Genomic DNA, 11,459 nt, shown 5'->3' on the forward strand with positions numbered 1-11,459 from the left:
AAATAGATTTCCAACATACAAGTAAGAAAATGCTCCAACCTTGAATTTGCCAAGGGTTTTCTACGGATAGCTTGGAGAATAGCAGCCCAATTCCAAAATTTTGTTTTGCAACACTTAGCCAAAATTCTATTCTAAAAATGGTTTTCAAAATTGCAAGATCTCCAAAGATGGAGAGTGGGTGATTTACTCACTAAGTCTCAATCTCTTGCCTAGGAAGGCTTCTCCCACTCTTTCTAACCTCTTGGATAGAGTGAGAGGCTCCCATTGGTTGGTATTCCCTAGGTCTTACACACTCCCTAACCAAGGCACCTCAAGAAGGGGAATGTAATGGAGAAGAGGAATGATACATACCAAGAAGGTTATCTACCCAAAGATGGCACTCCTAAAGATGAAATTCGGCCATCTAGGAAAACCCACATTTTTGGGAGGTTAAACAAGTCCTAGGGGAAGGACACGTGGCCAAATTTGCCCTTCACCCATAGGTACCCTATGAGGCCCAATAAAAATGCTCCAAAAATGACTCTGGGAGTTGGTTTAACCCTTTGAAAGTCCACCTAAAGTTTATCTACGGGTGAACTTTGAGTTGACCCTTCTTATGGCTCACTATCTAGATTTCTTGGAACCTTCAAGGATAATTTGAAAATATATCAATTAAACAAAAATAAATCTCTTAAAAAGGTGACATGACAATGCCAACACAACATACAACATATGTGTCAAGTGACACTACAAAATAATTCCACATCACTAATACACAAATGACAATTGTCTCTTGTAGGATTCACACAAATAAATAATTACAATTTAACACACATGTAATCATTTACATTTACAAATAAAATATGATACATACAGGGTGTTGTCTCTCCAAATAGACAACCCCTAGTTTTATGAACGTACATAGGCCTAGGCTTGATTCTTCATAATGTTTTCATGGTCACATGGATAATTTTCCTGCGCATCTCAATTAGACATTAGTACTTTTTAATAGCCTCATATAATATTAAACACATAAATAAGAATACAAATCAATCACTCTGCATACAATTGACATCATACAAATCAATTTACCATATATCAAAGAAAATCCACATTAGCAATTATCATAATCCTCATAAACTTAATCCATTCATAAGATATGCATCATATTTCTAGCATCATAATAAAATCCTGCAAATCAAATAATGACATACACCATATCAATGTTATCCTATTTTAGAATCATATAAAATTTTGTATCCATAATGCATAGAAATGAAGCATCAATATATCAATGTTATCCAATCCTGGGATCATATAAAGTTCTATATCCATAATGCATAAAAAATAAAGCATCCATAATAGTTCCAACATGAAAATCACTGAAATGGTAGGATGGGTTAGGGTAGGGCCTCACACCCTCCCCCTCTAGGCATGAACTTCCTCCTAGAGTTCATCAAAAAGATGAGGGTACTGTGATCTCATACGTGATGCATCCTCCCATGAAACTATAACCTCATCATAGCAATCCGATTGGACCCTAACCTAGTCTAGCTCTCGACCTCAAAGGGCCAATGTCTGATAAGCCAAAATGTGAATGGGCTCCAAATCTAGCTACTCGTCTGACTCCACCTGCAAGGCATCCCAATCTAAAATATGAGACTCATCATAGATATACTTCCTCAAAACTGATACATGAAACACATCATGGATGTGTGACAAGCTAGGTGGCAAAGCTAGGCGATAAGCAACTAGGCCTATCCTCTCAAGGATCTCAAATGGTCTGACAAAGCAAGGTGTGAGCTTAGAACCCTTTCCATAATGGATTGGACTCTTATGCGGCCGTACTCTTAGGAAAACTCTATCCCCAACCATGTAACTTCGGTCTATCCTCTTTGCATCTGCATACTTCTTCTGCCTATCCTGTGCCTCTCTAAGGCACTGTCTAATCAAAACTACCTGCTGGTCCATATCATGAACCATCTCAGGACCTATGGCCACTCTATCCTCAATACGGTCCCAACTCAGAGGTGTCTTGCAAGGTCTGCCATACAAGGCCTGAAAAGGTGGCATCCCCAAAGAAGTGTGATGCCCATTATTATAGGCAAACTCTGCTAAATGAAGGTACTACTCCCATTGGGTCTGATGATCCATGATGTACATGCAGAGCATATCCTCTAACACCTGGTTAACCTGTTTTGTCTGTCCATCCATTTCTGGATGATAGGTTGTGCTGAAATTGAGCTTGGTGCCCATTGCTACCTGTAATGCCTTCCAAAAGGAAGAAGTGAAGAGGGAATCCCTGTCAGAAATAATCTTGTGTGGAATGCCATGAAGTCTAACAATGTCTCACAAGAACACCTGTGCCACTACTGGTGTTGTGAAGGTAGTCCAGACTGGTGACAAGTGGGCCACTTTGGTCAACTTGTCAATTGTCACCAAGTTAGCATCATGGTGACGAGATGACATGGGAAGATTAATGATGAAGTCTATGGATATAGTATCCCACTTCCACTCTGGTATAGCATGGGACTGGAGCAACCCACCAGGATGGCTGTGCTCCACCTTGACTTTCTGATACTTAAGGCATAAGGCTACTAATTCAGTAATAAGCTACCACATACCTGGCCAATGATTTAACTGTCTCAAGTCTGCATGCATCTTATTAACCCCAGGATGCACTACATAAGGAGATCTATGAGCCTCCATGACAATGAAATCTCACAATCCCCTAGGAGAAGGTACATATATGCGCCCTCTATGGCATAATATACCATTAGACTCTAAGGAATAATTGACATACTTCCCCTCCAAGGTCTCCAGTGATCAAATCACCTGACAAACCTCTAGATACCATCCATCCTCTGGCAACCGTTGCAACATATGATCTCTCAAATCTGTGCTCATAGATATGGAGTATACCTCATTTCGTCTCCTACTCAAAGCATCTGCAACTACATTCTCTTTCCCCTTGATGTAGTGAACATCAAAATCATACTCGCATAGAAACTCCATCCATCTCCTCTGACGGGCATTAAGATTAGGCTAGGTGAAGATGTACTGCAAACTCTGATGGTCTAAATGAAGCTCAAAATGATGACCGAAAAGGAAGTATCTCCACCTCACAAGTGCATGTACTACTACTGCTAGCTCTAGGTCATGCATAGGGTAGTTAAGCTAGTGAGTCTTAAGCTTCCTAGACTCATAAGCTATAAATCGACCCTCCTGCATAAGGACTACTCCTAATCCATCCAAAGAAGCAACTGTGCATACCATGAAATCAGTTGTGGGGTCTGGCACAATAAGAATAGGTGCACTAGTAAGTGCCCTTTTCAGATCCCAAAAATCCCTCTCACACCCCACTTGAATTTCTTTCCCTTTCGCTAAAGGGATGTAATGGGATGTGCAACTTTGGAAAACCCCTCAACGAAGCGTCTGTAGTACCCTACTAGACCCATGAAGCTCCTGACCTCTGTCACACTCGTTGGCACTGGCCAATCCATAATAGATCTAATCTTTGATGGGTCAACTGAGATCCCATCACCAGATATAACATGCCCAAGGTACTTGACCTCTGATCTAAAGAAAGCACATTTCGACAAACTACCGTACAACTGATTGTCCCTCAAACACTGCAAAACCTGCCTCAAATGCTCCTCATGCTCCTTCTCATTTTGAGAATATATCAATATGTCATCAAGGAACACAATCACAAATTGGTCAAGGAAAGTGTGGAATACCCCATTCATGAGACTCATGAATACAGCTAGAGCATTCGTAAGACCGAATGGGACCATGATGAACTCATAGTGGCCATATCTGGTATGAAACACAGTCTTGTGGATATCATTCTCCATAATCCTCAACTAATGATACCCTAACTTTAGATCTATTTGGAAAACACTTTAGCACCCTGAAGCTGATCAAACAAATCATCAATCCTGGGCAAGGGATAACGGTTCTTGATGGTTACTTTGTTCAGCAGCTTATAATCCATGCATAACTGAAGGGACCTATCCTTCTTCTTCATGAAGATGACTGGTGCGCCCCAAGGGGAGATGCTAGGATGAATGTGACCCTTCTCTAAGAGTTCCTCAAGCTACATCTTGAGCTCATTAAGCTCATGTGTGGTCATCCTATAAGGTGCTCTCAAAACTAGCTTGGCTCCTAGTACAAGATCTATGTGGAAGTCAATCTCTCTGCTAGGTGGCATACTAGGTAGCTCAGCTAGAAAGACATCTACAAACTCCTCAAGGATGGGATGATCATCTAGGGAAGGCTCCTTCTCATTTTCTTCCTCTCTATCACTGATGGTGTTAGCAAACAACTGGCATCCCTTTCGCATGCTTTCCTTAAGTTGCATAGCGAAAATCATACAAAGAGACACGGGCCTCTGAATCCCAATGATTACTATGGGAGCACCATGATCATCCTCACACTTGATCTTTTCTAGGTGACAATCCATCTTGGCTCTATGGGCGTAAAGCCAATCCATGCCAAGTACGATGCCATAAGATCTGAGTGGTGTAACTCTAAGGTCTACTAAGGTGGCAGTATTACCAATTTGGAGCGGACATCCCCTAACCTCTGAATCCACTGACACTCTAGCCTTTGAAGCCAACTCCACTTCCTAACTGACACCTTGCCTAACTACCACTAGCCCGCAATGCTCCATAACCAATGGAGATATAAAGGAGTTAGTAGCTCCTGAGTCAAACAATATAGAAATACCGATACCTCTGATCATACCTGCAGCATCAATAACTATGGCCTGGTGCTCTTCCTAGTGATTGTCAACCACTGCGAAGACCCTATGGGACTTTCCCATATCTCCAACTATAGGCTCTGATGCTGTCATCCTCTAACTACCTACCATCTGACCCTGCGAACACTCTCTCGCCATGTGCCCCATGGATCCACATGTGAAACAAGCACCGTGTGCCTGAAACTGTGCACCCTGAGGCCTAGAGAAAGGTTGTCCACCTGTCCTGCTTGAACCACTATACCCACCCCTAGAAGACTGATGAGTCTATGTCGGAGGTGTGTAAGTACCCTATGCTCTCTAGTCACACCTAGGACCTTGTGATTACCCCTTCTTGGGCTTGGATCCCTACTGTCTCTGAGGGGGGCTCTGCCTCTAATTCTATTGTGACTAATGCGGAGGAGGGGTTTAAAGGACCCTGATGCATTTTTGTGGTTGCCTTTTCAGTGGGGTTTCTAAAACATAAAAGATTGGGGTGTCGAGTTTCGGTTGTGAAACCAATCCCTCATGTCCTATGGTCTGACCTAAATCTCCTCTGCTATCAAGACCTTCTCCATGGCAACTCGAAGGCTTCTTGGAATAGCCATCTTCACTGGTCCTGCTATCCTAACATTCAGTCCCCTGATAAAATGATTGACAAGAATCTTCTCATCCTTTAGGTAATCCACATACGGTAAGAGCTCAATGAACTTACTCTCATACTAGGTCATTTAGAGACCCTTCTGCTGGAAGTCATGGAACTCATCTATCCTATGCTGACTGAAGTGCTCCGACAGGTATCTCTCCCTAAACCTCTCTGTAAAGATCTCCCATGTGAGGGTGTCTGCAACTAGGCCACACTTGTATTCCTCTTGTCTCTACCATGTGGAGGTCATCCCTCTCAAAAGGTGGACTACTACTCGTGCCTTCAGATTTCTTTCATAAGAACACAATGCAAAGCACCAATCTAGGCTCAAAAGCCAAGCCTCAGCTTCTACCCCATTGGTAGATCCCCCAAAAGATGGTGGCTGGAGGCATAAAACCTCTCTGATCAGATCCCCTAGATCTTGATGTACCCTCTCAATATAAATAGGTGTGGCTACTGGAGGTGGTCTGGGTAGATGAATGGACTTAGGCTCATGCTCAACCTGGCTCTCTAAGGGATTAGGAGGTGGACTCCTACTCTGTTCCCTAACTACTGATCTATGGCTCCCTGAGTTCTAGTTTTCTGCATGATGGTCGACTGCTGGAAGCCTATCCTGAACTATCCCAATTAGGTTCTGAAGTGCTAATAAGATGTTTCGGTTTGGGTCAATCGGTGGTTCAAGAGGAGCCTCTGGGTTCCCTTCCGAAACTGGTTCCTCCCTATCAACATCCTCGCATGCCATATGTGTACGCCTAGGACCCCTTCCGCGCTTGCAAGCTTGTCACGTAGTCGGAGGCATCCTTATGAGAAAATAAAATAAAATAAATAAATAATTTTTAAAGAAAAATTTAATTAATTAAATAATTAAAGCGAAACATAATGAAGAAAGGTTCCTAGTGTTAGAAACCTTTCTCTGATACCAAAATGTTGTGCCCAAACTTTTGGGCAAAAACGAAACAACAAATTTTTTTTTGAACAACATAAACTCATTAAATAATCTACATTTAATTTGAAATCAATTAAGTTTTGTCTTAACTAAGATATAAATAGAATTGTTTACTAACATTGGAATAATTAACTCAATCAATAGGGTGACAATAGTTAATGAGGACTAATTATTTCCTAAGAGGATCATCGCAATTTAATTAATTTAATCAACCTAATTAATTTGTCGCTAATCATAGTCGAGAGATATTTAAGTATCTCTATTGTATTAAAATTATTCCAAGCTAATTAAATAATAATTATGCTATCTTAAAATTAATTAATTAATAGGGCGTATGCAAATTCATTATTTAAATTTAACCAATAAGGTTACAAATTCAATAATGTTATTTGCCAAATAAATATAATTTACACTATAGCCAATTTTAATTTTCCCTAAACCTTCAAATTTCGACTATTAAATAATTTGGCCAATATTGGCCTCATAGGCTAAAAATTCACATAAAATAATTACTAATTTTCATTTACAAATTTCCCCCAAATTAAATTTAACTTGACGTCCATATTTAATTGAATATATAAAAATAACGATATAGTAACCCTAGTTAATTAAATTAAATCAATTATGTGATTAATGTAACTATATAACATTAATCTCCATTTTAAATCCTATAAAAAAAACTATATTAAAATCAATTTTCTCCCTAATCAAATAAGGAGTTTAAATTAATAACACATATAGCTAAAATAAAATGGGCGGGAATCTTTTTCAAATTTAAAAAAAAGAATTTCCCCCTCTTCTTATTTTAATTAATTTCAAACCCTAATTAGGGTAGAGTTAATTCTTCTCCTATATTTTATTTAAAATCAACTTAACAATTCCCTTTTTTTTTTTTTGCTAACTCTAACCCGAATGTGGGCTAGGGTTGCATTTCTAATTTTCTTTTATTATTTAAATGCTAACCCTAACCCGAAATTGGGTTAGGGTTGCATATTTTTATTATCTAAAAATCCTTTCTCTATGTTTTTTGGTTTCTAGGGTTTTGTGTGTGTGTGTTGCAGGGTACGGTGGATACGGCGACGGAGGGTGAGGCACGAGGGCTAAGGTGGATCCACAGTGGCGGCCTTGTGTCGCTCACTATGGTTACCCATAGTGGTGGCCCTGACGCCACCCACTTTGGTCACCCATAGTGGTGGCACCGATGCCGCCGACTGTGGTTGCCAACAGTTGCAGGCGCGGCTCTGCCCATTGTGGGTACCCACAGTGGTGGTGCCGATGCCACCCACTGTGGATGCCCACAGTGGCACATGCGGCCCGTGGCGCCTGTCGAGGGGGGTAAGGGTTTGGGCCCTCCCAAAAATAAACAAGTCTCCCTTTTTTTAATTTTTTTTTTTGTTTATATTTTATTTTTATAATGCATATATATATATATATATATAAGACTCTAGGGTTAGAATTTCTTCTTCTTCTTTTTTTACATGCAAGAAATAGCAAAATAGTGACAGCATATAATAGATACACATTCATTTCTTTCTTTTTTTTTTTTTGCAAAATGTGATCTAGTTAAACATGTATAGAATATTGATTTAGTTGGATTAAATAGATTTCTATTATACAGCATTGATAATATTATGACTGTCAGATTTAATAGCTTATTACTTATGTCACAAAGTTCATTTCTTCATTAAAATCAGACATAAATCTATTAGTAATTTCTGGTTTTCTAAATCTGTGTATATATATATTTTCTTTAAAATCACATAACAACAGACTTTCTAAAATAACAGATTTATCTAATAGCATTTCTCTTCATTTTAACTTCTAATAGTTAACTATAGGAAAGAGGTAAATTTAAATTTGTTTACTTTAGCTTTCTGCATTCTTTTTTTGAAATAGAAAAATGACAGTAATAAACACAATTTCAGCAGCATTTAAATAGTATAGAAAAACACAACATTTATGCTTTTCTACTTCCTAATATTCTCGTTTTACTTTCTACATTTTTTTTTTGAAAATATGACACAGATAGATAAATGATAGCAGCATAATATAGACTAGGAAACACTTAGAAATATTAAAAAGGAAGAATGCAAAACTAACTTTCCTTTAATGTCCATTTAATCATTTTTATTATTTTTTTGCAATATCAACTTAAAAGGATGCATTTTTTACAAGAATAATCTAAATACAATTTGTCAACTTTTACAATGGGTAAAAATACCCAACTGGTCTCTCATTCCTAATAATGAGGATCTAAGTAAAATAAATACATTTCCTTATACAAAATAAATACAACCAAAAAGACTCCTCTTGTACATCTCTACATCTCAAATACAATATTACATTCTTTTTCTTTCTGAAATTAAAATAAAATCAGCAACTCCTAGCTTTCTTTTTTTTTCTTCTTTCCAAGCAACCTGTATACAAAATCTTAAGGCTATGACCATGGAGTTCTCACCTCCCAACCTAGGCTTACTAGAAGCCACCCCCGAGCTTGCAAAACCAAGTCCTAGACGGGTTACACTCAAACAAACACAAACAAGAAAGGGAAAAACTCAAACAAACACATTCCCATCCAAAGGCTGAACTTTATCACATAATGTGATATTTACACGGGTGGAAGTGGACCAAGTACCTTGAGGAGAAATACAAGATAGTAGATCACAACCAACTCATGGATACCAAGAATACAACAAAAATCCATCTTAACCCAACATCCTTATGACCCCCAAGGCATACCTGCCATAGTTTCTCCCCTTATGACCCCCGAATGCATAAACAAAACTATGTAGCAAGGGTCACATAAACAAACCCTTGAGATCACTCTCATAATGAGAGCCTCTCACTCTAAGGTTGTCAAACTCCTTCCACCCCCAAGACCATTCTACCCTCCCAAGGGTAAGAAGGCCTTGGATACTCCCAAAACACAAGAAAATGCATACGAAGAGAAATAAGAGAAAGATCAAAAATATTTTCACAAAAGAAATACAAGGAAAGAAAAATTTACATGCAAGCAATCCTACAAACAAATTTCCAACATACAAGTAAGAAAATGCACCAACCTTGAATCTGCCAAGGGTTTTCTAGGGATATCTTGGAGAAGAGTAGCCCAATTTCACAATTCTTTAATGCAACACTTAGCCAAAATTCTATTCTAAAACTAGTTTTCAAAATTGCAAATCTCCAAAGGTGGAGAGTGGGTGATTAACTCACTAAGTCTCAGTCTCTTGCCTAAGAAGGCTTCTCCCACTCTTTCCAACCTCTTGAATAAAGTGAGAGGATCCCATTGGTTGGTCTTCCCTAGGTCTTACACACTCCCTAACCAAGGCACCTCAAGAAGAGGAATGTAATGGGGAAGAGGAATGACACATACCAAGAAGGTTATCTACCCAAAGATGGCACTCCTAAAGATGAAATTCGGCCATCTAGAAAAACCAACTTTTTTGGGAGGTTAAACAAGTCCTAGGGGAAGGACACATGGCCAAATTTGGCCTTCAACCATAGGTACCCCATGAGGCCCAATAAAAATGCTCCAAAGATGACTCTAGGAGTTGGTTTAACCCTTTGAAAGTCCACCTAAAGTTTACCTACGACTCACTATCTAGATTTCTTGGAACCTTCAAGGATAATTTGGAAATATATCAATTAAACAAAAAAAAATCTCTCCAAAAGGTGACATGACAATGCCAACACAACATACAACATATGTGTCAAGTGACACTACAAAAGAATTCCACATCACTAATACACACATGGCAATTGTCTCTTGTAGGATTCACACAAATAAATAATTATAATTTAACACACATGTAGTCATTTACATTTATGAATAAAATATGATACATACGGGGTGTTGTCTCTCCAAATAGACAACCCCTGGTTTTATGAACGTACATAGGCCTAGGCTTGATTCTCCATAATGTTTCCATGGTCACATGGATAATTTTCCTGCACATATCAATTACACATTAGTACTTTCCAATAACCTCATATAATATTAAACACATAAATAAGAATACAAATCAATCACTCTACATACAATTGACATCATGCAAATTAATTTACCATATATCAAAGCAAATCCACATAAGCAATCATAATCCTCATAAACTTAATCCATTCATAAGATATGCATCATATTTCTAGCATCATAATAAAGTCCTACAAATCAAATAATGACATACACCATCTCAATGTTATCCTATTCTAGAATCATATAAAATTTTGTATCCATAATGCATAGAAATGAAGCATCAATAAATCAATGTTATCCAATCCTAGGATCATATAAAGTTTTATATCCATAATGCATAAAAATAAAGCATCCATAATAGTTCCAACATGAAAATCACTGAAATGCTAGGATGGGTTGGGGTAGGGCCTCACACAAGGTTACTCCTAACAGGGCTAATATTGTAAATCCCTTCTCCAGGTGACTCTTAACAGGTTCTACTCTTAACCAGGCATATTGTAAAACTCCTAACTGGGCTAGACCTTTAACCAGGTGCATTCCAAAAGAGTGCAAATATTTTTTGGGTGCTAATTCCGACCGTGGTTTTTCCCATTTGGGTTTCCATGTGAAAAATATTTGTGTTCATGTGGTGATTGCATTGTTGTTGAGCATTTGATATCTTTACTTTGTATTCTTATGTATAAACACTTAAATGAATGGTTTGGTAAACTATTTAAGGAGAATGTTTGTGTAGTTATCAGTACTAGTTTTTCAAGTTTTGAGAGAATTATTTTACTATTGATTCACCCCCCCCCCTCTCAGTAGTAACCAAATCCTCAAAATAACACACCCACCCTTACAACAATATAAATCAAGGCTAGTTTTATGGAGGTCAGTTTCAAACAAACTTGGGATATAATCCTTTAGGTGGATTTGTGAACACTGATCAGTATAAGCAATTTTATTTCTCAAGAATTATAGGTTACCCACACCATATCTCAAATGATTAGAGAACTTCTATTCTAAAATTTATAGGGAGTGGTGCCATGACAGGGGAAGGACATTGTAATGCATTTGATACTATGATAGAAGACTTTGGTTTTGGGGATCTAATTCATGAAGTAAAGTTCCAGATAGATAACCAGGGAACCAAATTTGGAGACATGCTTTTTGTCTTGCTTAATTTTCTTTAGAT

Source organism: Cryptomeria japonica, chromosome 2 (genome assembly GCF_030272615.1).
Source record: "Cryptomeria japonica chromosome 2, Sugi_1.0, whole genome shotgun sequence".
In the NCBI taxonomy this organism is placed as follows: domain Eukaryota; kingdom Viridiplantae; phylum Streptophyta; class Pinopsida; order Cupressales; family Cupressaceae; genus Cryptomeria; species Cryptomeria japonica.